Source organism: Canis aureus, chromosome 28 (assembly GCF_053574225.1).
Source record: "Canis aureus isolate CA01 chromosome 28, VMU_Caureus_v.1.0, whole genome shotgun sequence".
Classification (NCBI taxonomy): domain Eukaryota; kingdom Metazoa; phylum Chordata; class Mammalia; order Carnivora; family Canidae; genus Canis; species Canis aureus.
Genome location: NC_135638.1, coordinates 213,392 through 229,344, shown reverse-complemented (window position 1 = coordinate 229,344; position 15,953 = coordinate 213,392). Strand labels below are relative to the sequence as shown.

The following is a 15,953-nucleotide window of genomic DNA, read 5'->3' as shown; positions in this document are numbered from 1 at the left end:
TATGAAAATTCCCTATTCTTATTCCCTAAAGAAATGACCTTAACTATGAATAAATTTGAGGATTACAGTGTTATCATAGTGAAGAATGGACAGCATTTTGCTCAACATCCTTCCTAGATGCTGCTACTGGGATTTAGAGATCGCACCACCAGGTGGCACTCGGGAATCCCCGACTGGTGAGTCCGGCTCCGCGCCGACCCCAGCCCAGGGCTGTGGGACTGGCCACCGGGAATCTTCCTCACGCTCAATTCACCATGTTACCCCTCCCCGGCCCCGCCAAAACACATCCCGCTTTTAGAAATAAATGATTTTTAAAAGTAAATGAACAAAGGTGAATGCACACCGTAGCAAAACACGTGAGACAACCCCAATGCCCATCGGAAGAGCGTTGAGGGCAAACATTTGGTATTTAAGGTGAGGCTCTACATCGACATGGAAGATGTCCGTTATATGTTACTTTATGTGGAAAGAAAGAGCACTAATATGAACGATAATTTGTTATAAAAGCACATCCGGAGTCAGGTGGTCTGGGGTCAAGTCCCTATTAGCTGTGGGATCTTGAGCAAGCGTCTTAACCTCTCTGGGCTTCGTGCATAAGGTGGCCTCACTGAGTTTCTGTCAGGTGTTACGGGGAAAGCCCTGAGAACAGGGCCCGGCATATATTAAGCTCCTAGTAGGTGTCGGCAACCCTTACCACGTACAGTTGACCCCACTGCCTCTACGTGTCCCTTATGTCCATAGCGGACACTTGCACTTGCCAGAGGCCAAGGATCAGAGTGTTACAAGGCTCTGATATCTGGGTGGTGAGATCACAGCTGGTACTTTCGGTAAAGCGCTTAATAGTTTGAGGAGACAATTCTGTTGGCGGCCCTATAGGCCCCAATGTAAGAGATCTCTAGTGAGAGCCTCCCTAACCGTATTTCTAAGACAAACTGAAAGATTTTTAGAATTTTTTATGAAGGAACAAGTAAATCATTGTTTTAAAATAGATTCTACACTGTAACCCTAATAATTTCCCTTGTTCCCTCTTCTCGATTCCATCGCTCCCCTTGCCAGAGCTGCTCCGGGCAGCGTGTGTGTGCCCCATAGGCCAGCGGGTCCCCCGTGGGCCCCAGCCACCCCAGCCCGGCCCCACTCCTTGCACTGCCCCAAAGCCCTCCCCAAAGTCCTCCCGGCTCCGAAGGCCCCCGCGAGGCTCCCCGGCCCAGCATCTCTCCCCCTTCCCACCCCACTTCCCTCCAGCTCCTTCTGGACCAAGGAACAGCCTCTTCAAGCGCCTTCCTCTTAATTTTTCATCAGCCTGTGTCCTTGTCGCAGGGACCCCCACTCCTCCCCCCACTCCTTACGTCTTTTCTTTGCAACCTTGCTGATTCCTTCGAAACCCACAATTTAAATGTCAAAACCCTGATGTAGAGCAGAGCATTTTGTTTGGAGAATTAGCAGCAAATTGTGCATTTACGACCGCAACCCCGGGACCAAGGCAACTGCACCCCGCCCGCTCTCAACACAAAACCTGACCCGGTTACTGAGCTCCTGGCCCGTAGCTGCAGCCCGCGCCCCAACACCGGGGCCCAGTAAGCGCCCCAGGAGCAGCCTCAGCACTTGGGCCTCGGAGGCAGCGACTCGCAGCTGCAGCAGAAGCCCCACAGCAGACCCCTCTGCCCGTGCAAAGGCCCAAGTTCTGCCCGCAGGCTGCGGCACCCACAGCGGCTTCCTTGTTAGAGCCATTGGAAGCAACTACTGCTACACTTCTTTTCTTTAAAAAAAATATTTATTTATTCATTCATTCATGAAAGACACAGAGAGAGGTAGAGACCCAGGCAGAGGGAGAAGCAGGCTCCGTGCGGGGAGCCTGACGTGGGACTCGATCCCAGGACCCCGGGGTCATGCCCTGGGCCAGAGGCAGATGCTCCACTGCTGAGCCACCTGGGTGTCCCATAATTTTTTTCTAAGTGAAGTAAGAAGCAGCTACAAAATTTAATTAATAAAAATGTATATTGCAGCTAAGATAATGGAACAATTTCGTAAGGAGAAAATACAATAATAACTTCTGATTGTACTCTAATCAGCCTTAGTGATTAAGGTTGGTTTATAAAATAACTTAAAAATAAGCTTTATAGGGGCACCTGGGTGGCTCAGTGGTTGAGCATCTGCCTTTGGCTCAGGGCGTGACCCTGGGGTCCCGGGACCGAGTCCCACATCGGGCTCCCTGCATGGAGCCTACTTCTCCCTCTGCCTGTGTCTCTGCCTCTCTCTCTCTCTCTCTCTCTCTCTATGAATAAATAAAATAACATCTTTAAAAAAAAATCTGTATTTCCTGTACCTATCTGCTCATTTCTAAAAATCTGTTAAAAGCTCCAGAATATATGGTTAAGTGAAGAAAACAAGATCTGGGAATGTTGTAGACTATGCTACAGCTTATATGAAAACAGAGGACACAAATATATTTGCTTCTATTTAATAAATATGTATGTTTTTTAAACAACAGAAGGACAACCACAAAGTAAGAATAGTAATACCTACCTGGGGAAGTGGGGGAAGAAATAAGGTAGAGAAGAAACAGACAGTAACTAGACTTCCTAAGATGGGTCTTGTTTGGTAGATTTAACTTCAAGATCATGTGAATGTTTAAATAATTCATAAGGAAAAGCAATACTCAAAATTTAAAAAATGAAAGGAAACAGGGATCCCTGGGTGGCGCAGCGGTTTGGCGCCTGCCTTTGGCCCAGGGCGCGATCCTGGAGACCCGGGATCGAATCCCACGTCGGGCTCCCAGTGCATGGAGCCTGCTTCTCCCTCTGCCTGTGTCTCTGCCTCTCTCTCTCTCTGTGACTATCATAAATAAATAAAAATTAAAAAAAAAATTAAAGGAAACAAATGAGTGTAAATGTGTATCCAGTTGGTGGCAAAACCACCAAAGAGAAACCATTCTAAGTGACTTAAAAACAGTAATTTCAGTGGCGTCCTCTGTGAGATACAGCCTACAGATGTGAGAGGCTATTGAAAAAAAAAAAAAAACTAATAAGGAAGTCTTGGAAATTTTGAGTTTATGCTGTTCATATCTGAGATTATCACTTGGGATAAAACAAATGAGTAACAATGTGATGTTCCAATTCTCTCATTCCCAATGTTACTGAGAAATGGGATTCTTGGTATGGAAAGAAGGAAGAAAATACAAAATCTGAGATTTGTTTCAAATGAATATGGGGGAGAGGTGTAAGAAATAAGATGAAAACAGAATGACCATAAAGTGATCATTGTTGAAGCTGGGAAATGAGTACAGGGGGGCAAGGGGGTCATTGGCTTTCCTCTCTACATTTATACATGTTTGAAATTTTCTTTAATAAAAAGTTTTTGAAATCTAAATTGCCCACTAATAAACAGCTGCAATGTATTGAACACTTAATATGAATTTTTTTATTTGACCTAGACAACAAATGTGTGGGGTAGGCACTATTACTATCATGTCCATTTTAGAGATAAAGAAACTGAGGCAGAGAGGCTAATGAAGGTATTGAAGATTCCACAGCTGAGACAAAAAGATTCAAATTCACCATATTAACCACCATCCTGTAAGTAGGTTTTCTGGAGACTTCATAATGGTGCTGAGTTCCGGGTCTAGATTTTCACCGAAAACAGAAGCTGTCCTTGGGGACAGTTGGTATCTGGGTTTCAGTCATTTAAAAACTGTTAAATCTCCAAAATACATAACAAAAGTCATTAGGGATAAGAGCAGCTAGTCTAAGCCACGTCAAGGAAAAAGTGGATCTCGACTTCTATTCATAATAAAAGGCCATTTAAACCAGCACATTGGGACGCTGGATGGCTCAGCGGTTGAGCTCTGCCTTTGGCTCAGGGCGTGACCCCGGGGTCCTGGGATCGAGTCCCTGCATGGAGCCTGCTTCTCCCTCTGCCTGGGTCTCTGTCTCTCTTGCTGTGTCTCTCATGAATAAATAAAATCTTTAAAAAATAAATAAAAATAAAAAAATAAGTAAACCAACACATTATCCCCCAAAAGTATTTACTGAGCTTCCAAGGAATGAAAAAGCAAGCGTGATACTTAGACACAGGCAAGAAGACAACTGGTCCTTATGGGGGTACAAATTCGAATATAAAAATCTGAACAATGGCGAGCAGTCTGCTTCTTAGATCCCCCGACTGTGAAGTCGGGTCCGTTTCCAGGAGCGAGCAGAGCTGCGGCCACCTGCGGGGCCACCTGGTGGCTTTGCTGGCCCTTAGGGGACCTGGGCGACCAGGAGGAGAGCTGAAGAGGAGCGGCACCACCTCCAACCATCCACAGCTGCAAAGAGATTAAATGTCTCCGTGAGACCGTAAAGGGGACTTTTCAGCAACAGAATGAGTCAGACTTAGAATGACTTATTACCAAGTTTTTAAAAATTCGCCTGGAGAGCATCCCGGGTCTAATTTAAGGGCAGCGTTACGTGCCCCCGGACGCAACCAGGACAGCCATCCTTACGGCTCCGCTGGTATCTGAGAACCCAGACGTGACGGCTCCGACGTGGATATACAGCTTTGAGGGTGAAAACCGTTATCTCCTCTAAACATTCTGTTCTGGGAGGAAATCGCTTTTTATACAGCAAGAGGCCAGCCTAATGCTTTCCTCTTTTCTCAGAAACAATGATGCAGTATTTACAAGGATCCTTCAGACACCAGAGATAAAATACGTGATCATAAAAAAAGGAGAGTTTTAAATCTTACTAGATTCATGGGGGAAGTGAGTGTGGAATGGATTTTCAATAGCCCTTTCCCCATCTTGAAAGATATACAACCAGAGTTGTCTTATCACAATGGTATTTCAAGCCTGTCACATGGTAATAAACGGTTAAAAGAGAGAGAGAGAGAGGGAGTACAGAAAATTCAGAATCAATTGCTGTTTAATGCAAATGCTCTGGTAAAAAATGAAAACCTTAGGGGGGGCGAAAAAAACCCACATAGATTCTCTTCTAATACCTAAAGGGGTTTTAAAAAAAGAGAACAATAAAATTTGAAAAAAATATGTAGTAATATAAATGTAGGTAAATTAGGAAATCTGAAATTATTGTCCTAGATTTTCTGTTTTAATCATTTTCTTCCACTAAAGAGAACGTGTCAATACCTTGTACACGGTCTGAGGAACAAGAGCTGTTGAAACGCCCAAAGGAGAAAAGCAACCTCACAGAGGCAGAGAAGGGCTTGGAGGTTGTCAGAGGTGGGCGGTGGAGATGGGCAAAATGGGCGAAGAAGGTCAAAAGGTACAAATTTCCGGGTATAAAATACGTCAGTCATGGGGATGTGATAATACACAGCGGAGTGACTGCAGTTCATGATACTGGCTGGCAGGTGTGGAAGTTTCTAAGAGACCAAACCTTGAAAGTTCTCATCACAAGAGAAAGAATTGTAAGGGCGTCGTGTCGGATGTTAACTTACCGTGGTGATCAAAAAAAATAAAAAATTAAAAATAAATAAATAAATAAAAACTTACCGTGGTGATCATGTTGCAACACGCACAAACACAGAATCACTGTGTTGTCACCTGGGACTAATACCACGTCACGGCAATCATATCTCATGAAAGAAAAGATGAAAAATGCGTTCAAGTGACACAGCGTTGGGCATAGTCCGCGTGTATAAGCACGTGGGGCATCAATAAACAGGAAGTGACAGAGGGACTTAAAGCCCCAGATCTTTCCTCTCTGACCACCCAAAGAGAACCCTGGGACACACGAAGGCTACTGAAAAGGGCGGACAGTCAACCTCCAAGAGCTAAAGCTGGCCCCCCGTACCAACCGGCCTGGACAACAGATGCTATTAGGGTGCCTTTCCCCCCGTAGAGGTGCACGTTTACCCCACGGCTTGATGGTGTGCACCCTGAGCCTTTCTTTATTAACATGATCCATCATAATAAAAGACTTTTCCCCTCAGAAGATCCAGGAAGCTCCAAAGGGTTATTTGCCATAGTTACAGCAAATTGCCACCTCACTACGAATGTATGTGCTCAGATTTTTATTACCTTTTCCCCGCATTCCATTGTTGATTGTGTATGTGTGCTTCACCAACAGAAAAGATTCTATTTTATTTCCGCGTCTCTATGTGACAGAAGTAGCCACACAGAAAAGGGACTTAAGAAAATAATGGGGAAATGTACATTATATCCTTTTTTGAGGTCCTCAGACCCTCACTGCAGCTTGACCCCCCTTTCGAGAGCCCCAGGGGTCGGTCCTTCTATCGTGCCTGGCAAACAACACAAGATGAACGTCCAAGGGTTTTCCCCGCCGTCATTTCCTCAATACCTTTTAATATCTGCCATGCACCTGACCCGTAGCCTTTCTAAGGTGGCTCTCTTCCATCCAGGGGTGTGCCGGTAAATGTTTGACAACCAGTTATCAGGGCAGGAAAGCAGGGAGGGAGACCTGCTGTGTAGCACTTGCCAATTTCTGTGGTGTAAATACTCTCCGTGCAGCTGATTCCAAGCTGCCGATGCAACCCCGCTGAGCTCGGGATTGAGGAGAGATGCACATAATTGGCTCTCACGACCAACTCCAGCTCACCTCTGGTTTACGTCTCATCAATAGGCCAGTCGTCAGCATGATCTTGGAGTTGGACAGAGCTGGAATGTCTCCTAACTCTAGCGCTGGGTGACTTTGGGCAGCATATTTAACCTCTCTAAGCTTCCATTCTTTATCCATAAGCTGGAAGTAATAACAGTAGCTACTTCCTGGTTCTTGAGTGTTGGAAAGAAGATAATGCGTATAAAGTGCTCATCATAGTGACTAGCACATAGGTAGGGCTCGTATATCATAGATAGCATATTAGCCCCTGGGGCTCCTGGGCGGCTCAGTCAGTTACGCATCAGACTTTTGATTTTGGCCTAGGTCATGATCTCAGGGTCATGAGGTCAGCCTCACATCGGGCTCTGCGCTGGACGTGGAGCCTGCTTGCCACTCTCCCTCTCTCCCCCTGCCTCTCTGTTGCACACTCACGCCCACTCTCTCTTTCTTCCTAAAAAAAGAAAAAGATAGAAAGAAATATTAGCCACTATCATCATCACCATCATCTTTGTTAATCACTTCAGGGGTCACCATTCAGTGCTTTGGTAGATGATCAGCCACCGCCTTTCCCACCTGCACAGCCTGCCGCAGGCAACCTTACCTTACCTGGCTTATTGTACGCTTACCTGCCCAAGCATTACATACGACAATCCTGGTATATCTTTGTTATTCAACTTCAGACTAGCGGGAGATAGATTTGGAATATTTGCCATTGAGAAGGAACAGAACTAATTTTCTTCTGTAACAGGAAAAGAGAAAAGGAACCTGCATTTGTTGAGTATTTACTTTGACTCATGTGGCATATTGTGTTGGGCGTTTTGTCTGTTACCTCTTTTGATCCTCGCGATAACCTGGACACATTAAATATTAGTCTCAGTTCAATGGATAAGAAAACTAAAGCTCAAAGAGATTAAGGAACTTGCCCGAGGCCATATAGCTCGCGGTACAAGGCCAGGGTTGTTTGCACTCACCGAGATGTTAACCTCGGCAAGCAGGCCCAGGTGGTAAGACGACCGGCTAAGGCACTGGCTGCCACAACTAACCAGGAACGGATGCATTGGATAACCACGATCAAACTTAGCCTGCTGTAATGGAAACCCAATTACGGTGTCTAACAGAAAGATTCTTTTTTGCTCGTGTATCAAGAAATCCAGAAGGAGGCCGATCAGACAGGGCACCACACCTGAGGAAGTTCTCAAGGTCCCAGCCTCCTTCAGCCTTCAGCTCCTCAGTCTTCAGCACGTGACTTTCTTCTTGACAGGCATACGAGGGCCACCCCACCTCCAGGTGTTTCATCTATGTTCCAGAGAGATAGAAGTAAGAAGACGCTTATCTTCTAAGTGTGCTCCTTTCTGATAAGAGAAATAATCATTGTCCCAGAACCATCATCCTGTGGACTTTTGCTTACATTTCATTCTGGATTCTCTGGATCGTTTGCAACTAGGGGTCGCCGGAACTAGGTCATCAGGCCATCCCTCGTTGCAAAGAATCCACAGAATTATGACTTTTCAACTGGGAGCAGTAATGCTCTAACGCCACTGAGTTTCCACAATGAAGGAGAAAGGAGAGACTTGAACACGAAAAAAGCCAGCAGAGGTCCTCCAGGGATCCTCAGAGCGGCCCATAGTTTTTTCAGGATTGCAAGAAGAACACAGAAATAGCACAGAATCTTCAAGTGGAAAGAACTTCGAGATCATTGATCTAGTCTGATTTCCTGCCTAACGAAGGAACCCCTTCTACAGATTCTCTAACAAATGGTCATCCAGCTTCTGTGAAAACAAACAACGTAAGCAGCGTCCGGATGCTTAACTGTAACATGTGCAAAAACTAGGCTAGGCGTCCTAGCAATAAATTGCCTAGAGAACTGTGGTCGAGAGCCAGAAAAGAAAAATAGAAGAAACAATGCACAGTCCAACCAGACAATGAAGGGGAGTTCTACAGTCCAGGGGAGGCAGTGCAATGTTCAGCTAGTCCCAATCATGCAATAAAAAGATTCCCACCCAGTCAAAGTGTGTTCCAGGGACTTCTGGGGGCGTCTCAGACACTTTCAAGGGGCTCCATTAGGTCAACCTATTTTCACAATACTACTAACAAATTATTGGCCTTTTTCCTCTCTCATTCTGTTACTAGTATACTGTAAAATTTGCCAGGAAGAGATTTGCAAAATTGTAAAATAATGGCACTTTAATTTTTTTTTAAATTCCTTTGGCATTAGAAAAAATAGGGTTTTTCTCCCATAAAATCATATTATTTATGTTAAAATGGAATGGGTTTAATGGAATGGGTTTAAAGGAATCAATGAAAATATTTTTTTAGATTTCTCAGATTTAACTTCTATTACAGTAAATATCAGTAGTTATAACCACATAAGCAAAAGCTTTCTGCAGTTCTCCATAATTTCTAGACGTATTAAAGGATTCTGACACCAAAACGTTTGAGAACCACTGCTCTAATTCATAATCCAATTGCAGACGGGGGTGGTTGAGGACCAGTAACCCCAGCCCAGCTGGGATGGTAAATCTGCTCATGGGATAAGTGACTCTTGTAATACTTAGAAGTCACTGAAATAAGAACAAGGATGATAAAGTGACCAAATATATTATTAATTCTTTTATGGTAAGTTTGGGAATAAGTTTTATAAACATTGAGAAAATCTTTGTGTGTTTGAATTTAAAGTGAAATGCTTAAGAGGATCTGGCATATTACAGAAATTGACATATTAACCCTGTGATTTATTGAAACTTTCTTTTTTCCCCCTGATTTTAGAATGTGTAACTGAATTTGATTACGTTTATAAATAGTATTGAAACACTTAAGATATACTACGTTTAGAAATCTGTATTGTCTTAGTTCATTCAGCCTGCAAAGACAAGAATACCATACGCTGGAGAGCTTATAAACAGCAGAAATTTATTTCTCGCAGTTCGAGAGGCTGAGAAGTCCAGAATCGAGTCGCTAACGAACTCAGCGTCTAGTGAGAGCCGGCTTCCTGGGTCACAGAGAGCCATCGTTTGCTGTGTCCTCGCACGGTGGAGGGGGTAGGAGTCTTTCTCTCTAGCCTCTTTTATAAAAGCGCCAATCCCATTCATTCAATCCCGTTCGCCTCCGCAGCTACCAGAGTCCCACCTGATATCATCACCTTGGGATTGAGGATTTCAACATGGTGAATTATGGGGGGATACGTATAATCATTCCATAGCATGTGTATTAATTTAAGTGTATTTAGATTTATAAGAGTTGCTTAAATGCTTAGATTTTGATTCAAACCTAACAAAGCAAAATGCCCTGCATTTGCATTGCTTGAGATATTCACATGTATATACAGTAGTTTATCAATGCCAAGATGCACACTTTTTTCTCATTTTAACAAACCTACAACCTGAGAGTCTTACAATCAATGTGATGAGATAGCGTTGGCAGTGTTTTCCCTTCCTTGGCAGTACAGAAGCTAGTGGTGCCTCTTACAACTGCTGGCATCTTAGATTGGACACTATGACATCACACTTGTAATATTGGTTTGAAACGTTTAGGGAAACACAGTAAACTAGTTTTATTGAGGAGAGTTTAATCTGTCGAATTTACAAATCAATGGAACATTGATTTTAAAAGCAAGTGAAACCAATTTTCTTCCATTTTTACAAAAATTCACAAGATATATTTAAAAATAACAAGGCTTAAAAAAACAAATACTTCCAGTTTTTTAAAGATATTTATTCATTTATTTGCTTATTTATTTGTTTGTTTATTTATTTATTTATTTATTTATTTATTTATTTGAGACACAGAGAGAAAGACCATGAGCAGGAAGAAGGGGCAGCAGAGAAGGAGAAGCAGACTCCTTGCTGAGCAGAGAGCCCGGCTCCGAGCTCCATCCCAGGATCTGAGATCGTGACTTGAGCCGAAGGTGGACACTTAACCCACTCAGCCATCCAGGTGCCCCATCCAGTTTATAATCCTAATAAATTAGACATTAATTCAATGCAACAAATCTGGGCAGTCCTTCCCATGCACAATACCACGTTAGATAATAAAAAATACATATACTGGCCTCTGCCCCAGTTCCTGGCAAAGGGCTCCTGAACGCCTTGTAAACTCCTAAGCCGTAAGACCACTAGGAGCATCTTTTGTTCTAATGAGGTGACTCTGGGGCTCCTGATAGGGGCTGGTCACCAGACAGACCAAGCCATGATTAGAAGCTTGAAATGTTCGGGGATCCCTGGGTGGCTCAGCGGTTTGGCGCCTGCCTTTGGCCCAGGGCGTGATTCTGGGGTCCCGGGATCGAGTCCTTCATCGGGCTCCCTGCGTGGAGCCTGCTTCTCCCTCTGCCTGTGTCTCTGCCTCTGTGTGTGTGTGTGTGTATGTGTGTGTGTGTGTGTGTGTGTGTCTATCATGAATAAATAAATAAATCTTAAAAAAAAAAAAAAAGAAACTTGAAATGTTCAATTCTACTCCCCTACACACGCTTGTCTAGAGAGGGGAGAAGGGCTGGAAACGGGATTAATGATTGACCATGCTTAAGTGATGAAGTCTCTATAAATCCCCCAAAATATGAGATTCAGTGAGCTGCTAGATTGGTGGACAAATCCATGTACCAGGAGGGTGACACTAACTCCATGAGGACAGAAGCTCCTGTCCTCAGGATCCTCCCAGACTTCACCCAGCATATCTCTGCATCTAGCTGTTCTTCTCTATCCTTGATCACATTTGTTAATAAACTGGTAAATGGTAGGTGAAGTGTTTCCCTGAACTCTGAAAGCCTCTCTAGCAAATAGCCAAACCCAAGGAGGAGGACTTCATGGAAACCTCCAACTTGTAGCCATATCTGACAGAAGTTATGCGTGACCTGGGGACCTTCTACCTCTGATTGGCATCTGAGGCCCCTAACCTGTGGGAGCTGATGCTATTTCCAGGAAGATAGTCCCAGAATTAAATTCATTTGTGGGACACCTAGCTGATGTCACAGAGAATTGCTTGACCTAGCTGATGTCGCAGAGAATTGCTTGGTGGGAGAAAGCCTCCACACGTTGGTGACCGCAAGTGTTGGAAGCCAAGAGTTCTGTGTAAGTAGTAAATGGAACACAGAGGAAAAGGAACTGGTTGTTTTTTGTTTTTTGTTTTTTGTTTTTCTAATACAACCACCGCCCAGGACAATCACACTCAACAAAATGCAACCAAACTCAAAGGACATCACGAAAGGCATGCAGAATGAGAATAACAATCTCCATCCAAAGGGTTATATATATCGTTGGCTGTATATACCTGAAATATCTTAGTAGCGACCAATTACCGTTCTCAGTGTGGACTTTGAAGTCAATCAACGGGGGGGCACCTGGGTGGCTCAGTCGGTTGGGCATCTGCCTTCGGCTCAGGTCATGATCCCAGGGTCCTGGGATCAAGCCCCACGTCAGGCTCCCTGCTTGGTGGGGAGTCTGCTTCTCCCTCCTCCTCCCCTCGTTCGTTCTCTTTCTCTCACTATCTCTCTCTCAAATGAATAAATAAAATCCTTGAAAAAAAATGTTTGAAGTCAACCAATAGGTTAATGTGATCAGCTTTACACAAACTCAGGAACTTTTCTCCATAACAAAAATATTCTGTGCAAGGAGTCCATTTGCACTACGTCGTGGTGCTTTCAGAGGTTACCCCAAGAGCGTTGTCACTGTGAGCACCGCTAACATGGAGGGACGTCGTCTCACTAGAGGCGATGCTCTGACTGTAATGATAGTATCTACCAAAGCAGTAAGTGTGCGAGTGACCACGCCTTGTGTAAAGTGTGTAAAGGCCTTCACTTGTCCATCGTTCGTGTTACCTGCCCTTCGAGCTCTAGAGCCTAACTAACCCCTTTCCTATTCCCATATCCAAGCAGGATCAAACACTGCTCTTGCTTTCCTGCGGTCCTGACTGTAGGATGCTGGCAATGACGTGGGACGGGGAGGGTGGGAGCGCGCCCTCCCGCCGGCCACCCCCTACTCTCACGGCCACCACCACACGGTCCAGCCTTCGCTCTCTCTATGGCACGTCTTCTAACTGGGGAAATACTTACAAATTCAAACCCTGAGTGCGAGAGGCATCTCTCTCTCGATTATTGCGGGATTTAATTGAAACAAAAGGCTGGTTTGGCCCAAGGTAGGTCCTTTGTCACCATAAATCGTTGAAGGATGAATGCAGTGGGGTATGCGGAAGTGCTAATTTAAGAGTCCTGCAGTTCTCGCCGCAGTGCCCCGCCGCTGGGCTCCTGCCGGTGCCCCGGGTGCCCCTCCTGAAGGCAGCAGGGTAGGCCCCGGGTGGCCCACGCAGTCTTTCTTAGCATGACCAGCTCAGCCTCAAGGCCTGTGTCGGAACCGCCCACAGGGCATTCTTTGGGCTCCGTTTGGGTCCCCACCTGCACTCTAGTTAAGGGGCTGAAGGTTAAAACTGACCCAGAGAAATAGCAGGTGACAGCAGCTAAGCCTTTGAGGCTTTAAATAGAATAAGACACCGACCGCCCAAGGAGCCGCCAGGGAGTGTTCCCATGCGGAGGGAGGGATCTTTCAGGAAAGTCCCTCTGTCACCACTTGGGCTGCACTGGACTCCGGGCCCCGTGGCAGGTGGCAGCCGAGTTAAGCCAACGGTGGGCAGCGGGGCCTCCCCCCGCCCAGGCTGCGCAGGAAAATGCCATTCGTTAGGCTGGAGAAAAACAGGCAGAGGGATGTCCCCAGTGATGGATTATTACTTCATCTGATGCTAGGGATTGTGGAGCTTGGGACATGGGACCCTTCACACAGCAGACCTTAGACCCCAAGGAGCCCTCCGAAGGCCGGGCCACGCGCGGGAGGGGGTGACTGCCAAGTTCACCCCCACCTCGAAGCATTCACATTGTAAAAGATCATAAAACCCTGAACTGGCCCTACAAAACCCAAACACAGCTGCAGGCCAATCTGGCACCCACGCTGCCCTCCCCGCCCGCTCTTCGGTTAAGCAGAGATTATAAAGATCATCAAAGCCTTGGAAATCCTGCTGCTGGTTTGTTTGTTTTTTGTTTTTTGTTTTTTTTTCCCTAACTACGTAGCTTAATTTTAGGTAGCATGAACTGACTCTCCGCTCCCAAGATGAAGGGACACAATTTTGTTATTCCTCCCACCTACGCTTTGCCCGGTTCCGTTTTTCATTGCTCATATTTTCACTTTGCCAGGTTGTAAAGCATCACGTTGTGTTCCGTAATTGGGATTCTCAGAGTTATTTAATCTTTGTTCTTTTTAAAAACGGATTCAGTGCTCATTTTTCTCTCACCACTCCTAAATTCTTGATCTTGATCTTCATTTGTTTCTTTGGCAGAATTTCACTGTCAAATGTGTTTTTGTTTTTTGGGGTTTGTTCTTGTTTTTCAGAAAGACTCTCAGGTTTTGTATCTCTTATACACCAGATTCTAAATATGACTTTTCCTGTGGTTTTTTTTTTTTTTTTCAGGTTTGAAAAACCCTGCCTGCTGACTTTATGACTAAATAATTTCTGACTGGGTCAAAATGACACTTTCTCATCCCCAGAAGTTTGTAAACATTGTGCTATCATGTTCTGGCTTTGAATATTGCTGAGAAATCTAAGGCAACCCTAATTTTCCTCCTTACGGGTAACTTGCTTTTTCTTCCTGTACAGCTAAGGATTTTTCTTCTTCTTTAATTTCAATACTTCAACCAAAGTATATCTGCATGTTTATTGTGCTGTATCAATTTTTTTAGGGTACTGAGTGCACTTTTAGCTAAAGACTTAGTTTCTTAATTTCAGGGAAGTTTCTTCTAACATATCTAACTACTTTGCCTATTCCATTTGTTGTCTATGTTGACTAGACTCTGTCCTCCGTCCTGACTGCCTTCTACATACTTTAATTTCTTTGTCCCTTTTCTCTGCATTAGCTGATTAGTTCAAGCATTTCCTCCATTCCACTAATTTTATTTTCAACCACTGCCCTCTTGTTCCCTGCTCTTCCTAAATAATTTACTAGATCTATGATGGCGCCCTTTGGAGTTTCAACGAGTTTTCTTAGCTCTGCCATGGCCTCGTTCGTTTTATTCAGTTGTATTATTATCTCATTTTAAGGCCTGGGTTTTATAGAATAATAGTATCATAAAGCAATTCTGTACCTTAAAGCTTCCTTGGGGAGTCCTGTTTGTTTGGAGAAGCTATGTTTTTATTATTTTAAAACCCATTCTCCCCCCTTAAAACATCTGCTTTTTTGTACCGTGTTCTTTCTGTCATTTTCTTCTCATTTTTCTTTTCCTTCTCCCCTTTCTTCTCCTGGTTCCAAGGGGTTTGCATACTGCCATGCCATTTCTTTTGATGTTTCATCAGACAGCTCCTCCCGGACTTCCAATCTGATCTCATATAATGCTTCCACCCTGTTTAGGGCCAGTCTGTCTACCCCATTTGGAGCTCCAACGTGTTGGAGTCGCTTTGGAGCCACTGACTTTAGTGGGTAAGATCCACTTGCCCACCGAGGGCACTTGGGAGGCGCGTGAGGGAGGGCCGGCCGTCCTACTGAGGGGACCTCTGACTTCTCCCTTGAAGTCCCATGAACACCTTGCACCTGTGCCCGCCCGCCAGCCATGGGGACATCCCTCCGGTCACCGCCTCCGCCGCCCAGGGACCCGGAAGGTCAGGGCCTTGGAAGCCCTGCCTGCCTCGGGCCAGGCCCTGCAGGGTGCAGAGCCGGCGACACCCAAGGGTCTCCTGTACCTTTCCAGGGCTGACCACCTGCCCCCTCCGCTTGCTGCTACCCGACTGGTGACACCAGTCCCCGTCCTCAGAGTGCTCAGTGCCGCTCCTGCTGAGCGAGTGCGAAGAAAGGGGCTACAGCACAACCCCTCGCACCATCCTTAGCCATCACCTTAGAAGTTTAGGCCCTAAAGTTGTCCTTTGTTCATTCATGCATTGTTGCCTTTTTTTAAGATCATTTAATCTGGCTTTGTTTGGCCATTTGTATTCAGAGGTCACTGTGCCCTTCTGTTTTCAAACCTTATAAACTTATAATAATAGGCATACAGAAAATATCTGGAGAAATATTGCCACTACACAATTTGTTAAAAGTAAACATTGTTGGGGGCACCTGGGGAGCTCAGGGGTTGAACGTCTGCCTTGGGCCCAGAGCGTGATCCTGGGTCCCGGTATCGAGTCCCGCATCGGGCTCCCTGCATGGAGCCTGCTTCTCCCTCTGCCTGTGTCTCTGCCTCTCTCTGTGTGTCTCTCATGAATAAGTAAATAAAATCTTAAAAAAAAAAAAAAGGAAACATTGTTGATTGGACTGTTTATTGCTCTTGGGTTCATTCCTCAAAACCACTACTGCATGACAGTTAAGAAGCAGTCTTCAGCCCCCAAACCCTGGAGCCTCACGTGCCGTGTTCAGAATCTCAACTCCACCACTCACCAGTTGTAGGA

At 45.1% G+C, this 15,953-nt stretch overlaps 2 long non-coding RNA genes across 8 annotated transcripts in view; one reads left to right on the top strand and one right to left on the bottom strand.

Annotated features, from left to right (window-relative positions):
• Positions 1-3,392: 3,392 nt before the first annotated feature.
• The window catches only part of LOC144300279 (uncharacterized), a 32,176-nt gene continuing 19,615 nt past the window's right edge, over positions 3,393-15,953 (bottom strand). For 3 of the 6 annotated variants that reach the window (XR_013366848.1, XR_013366849.1, XR_013366845.1), the window contains exons 2-5: positions 7,732-7,844; positions 7,520-7,633; positions 5,483-7,287; positions 3,393-4,300 (exon numbers count right to left, since the gene is read on the bottom strand). This is a non-coding gene — a long non-coding RNA (uncharacterized LOC144300279). The remainder of the gene's footprint in view (positions 4,301-5,482; positions 7,288-7,519; positions 7,634-7,731; positions 7,845-15,953) is intronic. The other 3 variants (XR_013366847.1, XR_013366846.1, XR_013366850.1) reach the window with 3 other exon arrangements.
• Positions 13,026-15,790, top strand: LOC144300280 (uncharacterized). 2 transcript variants are annotated; one of them, XR_013366852.1, is made up of 4 exons: positions 13,026-13,547; positions 13,992-14,151; positions 14,926-14,994; positions 15,263-15,790. It is a non-coding gene; the product is annotated as an uncharacterized LOC144300280 (long non-coding RNA). The 2 variants fall into 2 exon arrangements; XR_013366851.1 differs by having other exon boundaries at positions 14,926-15,790.